Genomic DNA, 10622 nt, shown 5'->3' on the forward strand with positions numbered 1-10622 from the left:
AAAGTTCAGATGACGAAGCTGCTAGTCAGTATATATCCATTGACCAGGGAGGAGAAAGTGATCAGGAAGCAAGAGGGTCAGGCGAGATGTCAGTTTCTTCCGTGGTTGAAGTCGAGGTGTGTATTGGAATCAATATCCCACGTAGGAAGCCCGTATGGAGGATTGTACAGGAAAGTGACCCAGAATCAGCACGAGAGCTGCCTGCATGGAAAGGCCGTGAGTATGAATCGGAAACAGTGCGACTGTGCGAGCACCAATTGAATATTTCAAATATTTTTTTAGACTCGGATGTAATGCACCAAATAGTTGCGGAAACCAATATTTATGCGAGCCAAAGCGATCCCTCCAAACAACTAAACCTTACAATTCCAGAAATGGAGAAGTTTCTTGGTTGTGTCGTTTACATGTCTATTTTTCGTCTACCGAGAACACGTATGTTTTGGGCTGTGGAAACAAAGTTAACTGCGTTGCCGATGTAATGACCCGTGATCGATGGGAAAGAATAAAAAAGATGCTCCATTTCAATAACAACGATTTACTTCATGGCGATTCTGATGTTCGACAAGATCGATTGTTTAAAATCAGACCCCCGTTAGAAATGCTTAAAGCAAAATTCAAATCACTGCATCAAGAGCAAGTTTTATGTATCGACGAGCAGATGGATCCGTTTACTGGGAGGTCAGGGCTGAAACAATATCTTCCCAAAAAGCCCCACAAATGGGGGTATAAAATCTTTATGTTGTGTGGAACAGATGGTTTGGTACACAACTTTGAAATATATACAGGAAAGATACATCCTGTTTCTGGTTACCCTGATCTCGGAGCTAGTGCTAACATAGTCATCAAACTGACCGATAATGTGGAGAATGATGTAAATCACATACTCTGTTTTGACAATTGGTTTACGTCCATACCTTTGATGTCCGTTCTCGCCAAAAGGAAGATCTATTGTATAGGGACGGCGAGACAAAATCGGTTATTGGGATGCGAGCTGGAATCTGACAAAGATTTGAAAAATAGAGGACGGGGATGTTATCAGGAAAAGACGTCATGTGTTGAGGACACTGAAATAAGAGTTGTGAAGTGGTATGATAAACGAAGTGTAACTATTGCCAGTTCTTTTGCCAGCGCCATGCCCACATCAGAAGTCCGAAGATGGGACAACGTCACGAAACAGCACATAATGGTGACTCGTCCTTTTATGGTAGATTTTTTTAACCGTAGCATGGGAGGCGTAGACTTGTTAGATGCGCTTATAGCCTACTATAGAATACGCTTTCGGTCAAAAAAGTACTACCTGAGGATCTTCTTCCACCTGGTTGATTTGGCTATTGTAAACAGCTGGATCCTATACAGAAGAGATTGTGAGTCCCTGGGAGTTGCGAGTAACAAGCAGCGAGATCTTTTATCGTTCCGAAGTTCGGTGGCAGAATCTCTTTGCAAGCTTGGGAAAATATCGACTCTGCTTAAGCGAGGCAGGCCATTGTCTACTACCCCACCACGAATCAGAAGAATAGCTACTCCACATCCCAACAATGAGGTTAGAACCGACGCCACTGGCCATTGGCCTGTGGTAGAAGCTAAGAGACAGCGATGTCGTTTCCCTGGGTGTGATAGCAAGCCGGTAATCAGATGTACCAAATGTGGAGTATATTTATGCTTAAACAAAGCCAAAAATTGCTTTGCGTGGTACCATGGCGAATATTAATGACCAACAGTACGGTCCACTGAACATTTTCTGTTGTCCGATTTCGTTTATTTTGAATTGAATTTGTTATATTTCCATTCGTATCAGTCGCAATACGTGTGAGTATTGACACAATAAATTCATCACGTGGACGAGTGTATCGATTTCGTGACAAAATTTTTTCTCCCAAATGGGGGGTAAAATAAAAAAAATAAGTTTGAATTCGTATTCTACGGCCTTGAATTAGCAAATAACCGAAGCGGCGATTTTTTTCTCTCAGCGGATCATAATTCCGGCATTAAGTGGATAATAGTGTCGCCTCTGATTGCGACTTTAAACCTTTCTAATAAATTTAAACTAGGGACTGGCGACCGATGGACTCTCGAACACGAGACGAGTCCGCAACCAATACAAAATAGCGTTGCAATATTGTCGTAATTGTCGTTGTAATGCCAAGCAATTATAATGGTTACGGAATAAATATAAGGACACGTAACAGCAGATACCGCAGTCTACAACTATATTGACATCAATCGAAGCAGTACTGCAGTAGTTTACCTTACCTTTAGCATTGCCTCAAAAAATTTCCGAATGGCGAGAATTTTCGGAATCGATCGTCACGGTTGGCGGATTAAAATCCGTGTTCCCATGATTAAAAAGTGATACATCGAAATTTTGGATGAAATATTAGATCTCATAAGATTCATAGCAAATTTAGGACTAAATTGCAGTATTAGCCTCCTGGCAAAAAAAATCAATCTTTAAACACCTAAAATTTTATAAAGCAATTGGTCCAGTATTCGAAAACTGATTTTATCATGACGAAGGAGAAGAAAAGCAACATAATATTGAAACGATCGTTGTCTACTGACGTGTCCAATAAATTAAATATTCGCAGTAATTTGTCTACCAAGAGGTTCAGCACGCCGCCGAAGAAACCTGAAGGTCGGACGAGTGCTGTAATAATCCCTCCGACTAAACGCTTTCCAGAAACCATGTATTAAAGGTCTAGCTGATTGTTTTCATCGGCTCAATTAAAGTTGAATGTATTGCCGAGTCAGAGTCATTTATGAATTACCCCTGAAGTATGCTTGAATTTACTATTTTCTCTAACTGGCATAGAGCGAAGTGCTATAATCGGTGACGTTTCGGAAACAGCTGATTTTCATCGAGTTTTAAAGTATCAAAGCATTTCACGCTCCAAAGGCCGTTTCACTTACGTAAATCTTTTGCCGTAGGCAAGCCGTGAGCTAGAAACAGCACGAATACATGTATCATTTGTAGCAAGAATATCATAGCTTTTCAAGGAATATTTCGGATTATCGACAAGGTTTATCTGCTATGAAAATATCAGATAGTGGTTTCGTTGTAGGCTCGTGCTTCATTCAGCATGAATGTAAGCACGTTGAGGTTTGAGTGCAATGTAGACTAGCTATATTACATTATTATCCTGATAGATCTGGCTAGATTTATTTTGATTGGTACGTATATCGAATACTGTCAGAATAAACCTCTTGGCATGAAGTTTGTTGGTATTAAAATCCCCAAATAGAATACGCATAATAATATAAAGTTAGGTCTACTTAGTTACTGAAGGAAAACATAGCATTGGAAATTCATGGTAATTCAGCACAGAAGCAAGCAATATATTATAGTTTGTGATGTTCTAGCGTGGTCTCAGAGGACTTACATAGTCAGACGTTATTGTACACGAAGTTAAACTATGGCATGATTTGCTAAAATTGTTGTGGTTTTTTTTTGTTGTTGTGAAAATATCGCATTTGTCCGTAGCCGTTAATTTTGAGATAAAACCGACTTACCAAAGTTACTCAAGCCATCTACCTAAAGATTCATTTATACCCATCGTTCCGTGATCAGAACTATAATCAAAGCAAGCTGACCTACAAGCATAACGCTTCAATCAGCTGTTCGCACGTGAGCGTTATTCGAAAAGTACTACTACCCCCGCCCCCCATGATGTACCATTGGCGATGTGACTCTAAATTTCTCTTTAAGAAATTTCTATTCGTATTAGTTAATACTTTCCGGAGTCTTGTCTGTAGCTATATTGTGTAGCTAATGATTGTAGGGATCCGGGGATAAGCCGATCATGATGAATTTCGTAAGTCACAAATAGTCTCATTTGGACGATGAATCTTTATTTTTTCATTGATCCATACTCAAAGAATATAATATAAGAATTACAACGTTATATACATATCAAGTTTTCATGTATGCAGTCAGCCACACAGATTGCGAAGCTACAATCGCATACGACTTGACCTAAGGGTACTAGTGAGGTAGGACACTTCAGCAACGACATCATTAAAAATAAATTCTTGATATCTATTTTTGGGTTCGCAAATCGGAAGTTATTTTTATACAGGTGTGGTGTTGGCATATCCTATTTTAAAATAGCCCAATTCATTTTTAGTCTATTCAGCGTTGCCTGAAGAGGAGAAAATATTTGAACCCGATGACTTTGACGTTTCCCAGTTTATGAAGTAAATGCGGAAATTAATTCAACATTTTCATTTCAAATATAAAAATTATGTTCGATATCACCTCTACCATTCACAATATACAATCTGATCTCACAAATCATAATTCGCATTTTCAAATATTTAAATAAACATAGAGCACATGTATATAGCACGATTGGCGCTGAAAAGGTCTAAGCTAAGTCTTAGCCAGGTAATGCATTCACGTTGAAGGACAGCCTCGACTGAAACAATAAAATTCAACATGTGGTCAAATGAATTAACGAGCCACTCAACATATCATATCCCGGTAATCCAAACAAGTAACTAGCAAAAACTGCAGTCTTGAAATAAACGTGATGATTTTCGGTTATTGTCCCAACATGACACATATAAATCTTCGCCCTGGTTTCATAAATGTCATAAATGCAAGGCTTCATTTCCACTTAAACGTAGAGTCTAGAGCAGGGGTCACCAACCTTTTCGAAGCCGAGGGCTACTTTTTGGGTACAGATTAAGCTGCGGGCTACCCGTTCAATGTACACTTCTAAAAAAATCACTTGCTCATCAATTATTGATATAATTACTGGTATTTAGTGAAGTATAGACAATAACAATAGTAATAAACTTTAGGATTCTTCAGGAAATCAAGCGATTATCACAACGTTGCAAATGAATTTCTATCAATTGCACTTGTATTTCAAAACTGAGTGTTTTCAAATTGATTTCAACACTCTGCACAAGTCTAAGATAAAATGGACTTAACAGTTGTACTATCAAATGTTGCAGAGTATTATAGCCTACTCCGACGTGTAACTTGACACTGTAACTCTGAGCGAGTCTTGCAGATTTTCATCAGTGAGGCGTGTTCCATGTTTGTTCCTGGCGGAGTGAGTCGCGGCGCTATGGCCCATCGTGTTAAGCGTTAGGTTCGCAGGTTAGAATCCCATGCGGGGATTGTTATGTGCAAAAGGATTGCTGGACTCCTCGTCGCCGTAGAGTGGTTCACGTAACCGCTGGTCGGTTAAGGCTTCCTTCGCCATCAAGTCCAGGCTTCCGGAAACAAATAACTAACTAATTCACTAACTAACTAATTCATCGAATGGTAACCGACGAGAAGCCGTGGTTTATCATATGGTTAAGCCGTCCTATCGGCTATCTTCTCCCCCGGGATAAATATGTAAATCTCCTCCTATTCTGAATTTATGTCAAAAATGTTGATTCGAAAGGATAGGTTGAAACAAACGAGGGTCTCGTAAAATAGGATTGCTGTATGATTTGAATCGCGAGCTTTTTCTGTCCGTACTGTGCTGACCAGTGGGTAGTTAGCGCGGAAGATTACGTGACAAGATGTGAAATATCTCTCCGATTTGCCGTCGCTAAAATCGCCCCACTAATGAGACACACGCAGGCTGTTTTCATGGTGGTATAAATATATCCACCTCCCATTTATCGTGAAAATGATGGATTTTTCTTTGGAATCAATAATTGTATTATTACTGCTCCGCTAACCAACGGACAAGAAAAAGCACGGGTTCGTGGAAAGTGATCTCAGTGTGATGTCATAATTGGAAGAGTGTTAATTGACCCGTCACATTACTGAGGTCGATTAAAAATAAGGTTGATGGTTACAATAATTAATATAGTGTCATTTCTAGTTCCCATATAAGTGTGATTTATACTAAAATAGCTGGACAAAATAAAATTGATGTAGCTTACTTATAAGAGCCGTTATTAAGCTTAGTTTGGAACAGACCTGCGGACGACTAATATGGTCTTCGCGGGCGACTTGGTGCCCGCGGGCAACGCGTTGGTGACCCCTGGTCTAGAGCCATAGACGGTATTTTTCATTTAATTGTATTATGTAATTTTCCAGTTAGACACATTTTAATATCTAAAATAAAGTAAAATCGGTCGAAACATAACGTTTTTGCATCATGTCTATGTGTTTTTATCCGATGCAACTTTTCTGATGCAATTAGACGTTGTCACCGTTTTGACAAATGAATAATGCGGTGATTTGAGAGTCATGTTTTTCATACATTTTACAGCATGACAACAACCAAAATTTTAGGTGCTCCCGAAGTATTCGTAACAAGATGGCGCACAACCTGAACATAGTCTGTGTACCATGGAGGGTTGTTCAGGTTGTGCGTCATCTTGGTACGAATACTTCCGGGGCGCCAAATTTCATTCCAAAAGGAGTAAAAAATATAAAGTATTGTTATCAAGTACAAAGCAACGCGGTATTGGCAAGTGCGTCATTCGGAAGAAAGGAACAGCTGTAATTGCTCATTTGTCTTTAAAAACCAATCATATATTTAAATTAATATTATGCTATAGCTATTATTGCTGTTACCTATAAATTTCTAACCATGATGGTTGTTTTATCTCACATTATAGGGACATGCTGATTTTCCGTTTGCACAAAAATGAATCAGCCGTTTCTTTGAGTTTTGCCAGCAATTTTGTCTTGCTGCTTTTGCTCAATTTTATCAATAAATTACAATTTAGCAACTACTTTAGCAAAATAGCAACTACAATTTATTACTTATCGATCTTAAGATCGGTAAGTATATTGATAGGTATTTGTCTGTATGTCTGTCTGTATGTATGTCTGTCTGTGTGTCTGTTAGATGCACGCGATATCTCACGAAGGCGTGGTTGAATCTGCTCCAAATTTTGCATGTGCATTCATCATATCTCGGACCAGAAGCCTATTGATTTTGGATGAATTATGTCGTATAATTAGCGAGTTATTAATTAATTAGTGATGAAGAGATCTGGATTTTCACAAATCGAGAGATTTTCGAGACGCGCTGAATGTGTGTGTGCGTATCAGATGCGCAAGTTTTCACGCTAGTGAGTCAGAGCGAAGGATACACACCGCTAGATCGTATCTCGTGATTAATCTTTGAGCCTTGTCCATATCTCTCTTGTAACTTTGACGTCGTCGCGATGCGCAAGTTTCCTTCGAGAAATTTTCCACACTATTGAGTCAGAGCGAAGGATACACGCCGCGAGATCGTATCTCGTTACTTATAATTACTCCTTAAAGTTTAAGCAATGTCCATATCCCTAAATCAGGTTCGGGGTTGCAGAATTCCTCACCAAAATATCGCTAGGCTGTGTTTGAATAGCCGTAGCAACCTGGGTTAGCGCCGTTGTATTTGACACAAACTATAGGATTGGTAAATACAGAAATAGGCTATTGGCTGGAAACTAATCGAAACAATCCAGTTCGGATTTGCAGAATTCTTCATAAAAGTATTTCCTCGAGTAGTATTTCGACGACATGGGGAGTTGGCTATTGTTTCCTACATTTCTGATATTGGCTGAAAACTAATCAAAACAATCCAGTTCGGGTTTGCAGAATTTTTCGAATCGAAACCGCAGTTTCTTTTTTGGGGGATCCCCTAACTTTCGATCGATAAGTCTTCGGTCTCTGACCGATATTCTCGTTTTTATATGTTGGTATGATTCCAACAATATGGTCATCGTAATGCGTTTCAACAATAATTTCAGGAATCCTGGTTTCGGCACAAAAAATGGGTTATTTTATGTTATGATATAGTCAAAGATTCTGGCGCAACATAAGTGGAGTATGGTGGCCCATCGTTGTCACGTGTAAAATTTAAAAAAAAATGAAGAAATAAACTGAAAAAGCGAAAATAAAAAAATAGTTGTAAAAAAACATAACAATAATTGAAAAAATAAAAATAAAAATGAAATTAAAAAAAAAATTGAAAAATAAAACAAAACAAAAAAAATTAAAAAAAAAATTAAAATTAAAAAAAAAAATTAAAAAAAAAAAAAATTGAAAAAAATAATTGGATAAAAAGAAAATAAAAAGGTTGACAACGATGGTCCGCCTCGTGGCCCATCGTTGTCACGCGTTTTTATTTTTGAAAAATTTGATGCTGCTTGGGACCAACGTTGTCAGGCTTAATCCTACACGCACAAATGTGTTTCCTGGGTTTCTAACTCACTACTGATTTTCATGAGCAATATCCAATAAATTCAACATGAAAATGTTCTATAAATTCTCCATGCTACAAGTTCAACCACAAGCAATATATTTATAATAATGATAAGAGAATATAGAATTGGATACGAAAATTTGTTTTTACGTGTAGAAGGTAATTTAATTGGAAAATGCTGCTTAACTGCTCAGACACTCGTGCGATGCCGGTACGGTACCGTCTGACCGTGCCGGTACCCATGCAATCACTCGTGGAAGAATGGGAGATACGGATAGTCTACTGAAACAGTCTTTGCGCCTGCCCCATACCGTACAGCCGTAACGTACCGATCCAGACAAATGATAAATCGCCCGTGCTCAACCATTTATTTCAATCCATACCTCGACTCACTATATTCTACTAGGATCATGGTATGGATTGAAATAAATGGTTGAGCACTGGCGATTTATCATTTGTCTGGATCGGTACGTTACGGCTGTACGGTATGGGGCAGGCGCAGAGAGTGTTTCAGTAGTCTATATTCTACGAGACTATCCGTATCTCCCATTCTTACATGAGTGATTGTATGGCTACCGGTACGGTCAGACGCAAAGCGACTATAACCGACTACCGGTATTTGGTAAGATGGTACGGTACCGGCATCGCGAGTGTCCAGACAACTGAGTAGTTAAGCAGCATTCTCCAATTAAATTACCTTATACACGTAAAAACAAATTTTCCGAATTTTCGTATTCAATTCTATATTCTCTTATCATTATTATAAATATATTACTTCTTGTTGAACTTGTAGCATGGAGAATTTATAGAACATTTTCATATTGAATATTGCTCAAGAAAATCAGTAGTGAGTTTGAAACCCAGAGAACACATTTGTGCGCGTAGGATTATGCCTGACAACGTTGGTCCCAAGAAGAAGCAAATTTTCTAAAAATAAAAACGCGTGACAACGATGGGCCACGAAGCGGACCATCGTTGTCAACCTTTTTATTTTCTTTTTATTCAATTTTTTTTTTTTTTTAATTTTTTTTTTTTGTTTTTTTTTTTCGTTTTTATTTATTTATTTTTTTTTAATTTTAATTTTTTTTTTTCATTTTTTTTTAATTATTTTTATGTTTTTTTACAACAATTTTTTTATTTTCGGTTTTTTATTTTCAATTTTACGCGTGACAACGATGGGCCACCATAGTGGAGTTAGATAAGGTTTAAGAATCTATAAACAAGTTACTGCACATGCCCGTTAGGTATTGCGCCATACTGATAAATTATTCAATGGATATGGCGCAATAAGCGAGTAAGTACGTCATGTCACTTACCGATCGTGATACTTGAGAGAGTCTGAGATCGTTTTAACGACGTTTTAAAACATGACGTTAGCAATTTTTGTTTTTATAAAGGAAGGCTGCGGCACATTGTGGAACTGAGATAAAATTGGACCTAACTGGCCGTCGTAAGAATTTTTGGTTGGAACTTAGTTGATATAGTATGCATGGTCATATACGAATAGTTGATTTTACAGAAATCTGCTTTACAATTAGTTTCAATGTCGAATAATCTATTTAAATATGTTATTGTAAAATTAACATATGTGCCTAATTTACTCCGGACACCTGCATGTTCATTGTTCGGACATGTCCAGGTTGTATTCAAATTTCTGTTTGACAGATGATACGGTTTCATACAGAAGTAACTGAAATGCATGTACCTGTATACTAAGTTAGTAGAGGCTTCGTTTCTAGGAATTACTGAAGAGACCAAAATTGACTTTGCTCATTCAAAGATGTTTGACCACCACTGCACTCAGGTTAAAATAATCTTGGATATAAATATAATGTTTTTACTATCGCTATTCAATTTAATATTTCTGACTTGTTGTTCTGGAAATACCAAGTTATACATTTTAACCATGATATCCGTTTGACTAGATCATTCTTTTCAGCGGTGATTCAGCATTTTTGAGTGAATTCAATATTGCATAGTTTTACCATGATCTACCAATACATATCGATTATTCGCAAAAATCATGTATGACTGTATGAGATATTTCAATAGAAGCCTTATTGTAGGACCAATGTATTTTTCAAGCGTGTTCGGGTCTTTCGTAATCAGACAATGACATACATATTGTTCTGCGTCAAACAGCAACCGCGAATGTATCTCGCAGCTATTGTACGTTTTAGAGTCGTGTTCTCAATACAAAGGATTGGACTTTTTCAAAGAGTAGAGATATAAAAGTAGCAGGAAGGTTGAGATGGAACAATTCAAAAAAGGGGTGCAGTGTTCACATCTGCAGATGGTGAAGTGAACATTATTAAAGAAAGAGAATATAAATGCTTTTATAATCTCATCTGTGATTGGGCGTTTATATTAGTGTTAGATGATAAGAAGTTTACAAATTTATATACTTACATGCTATTTTTCTATAAAGATATAATAATATATGTATTCTGAATCATTTCTCGAAATGAAAAAAAA

This window comes from Styela clava, chromosome 8 (genome assembly GCF_964204865.1).
Source record: "Styela clava chromosome 8, kaStyClav1.hap1.2, whole genome shotgun sequence".
Lineage (NCBI taxonomy): Eukaryota > Metazoa > Chordata > Ascidiacea > Stolidobranchia > Styelidae > Styela > Styela clava.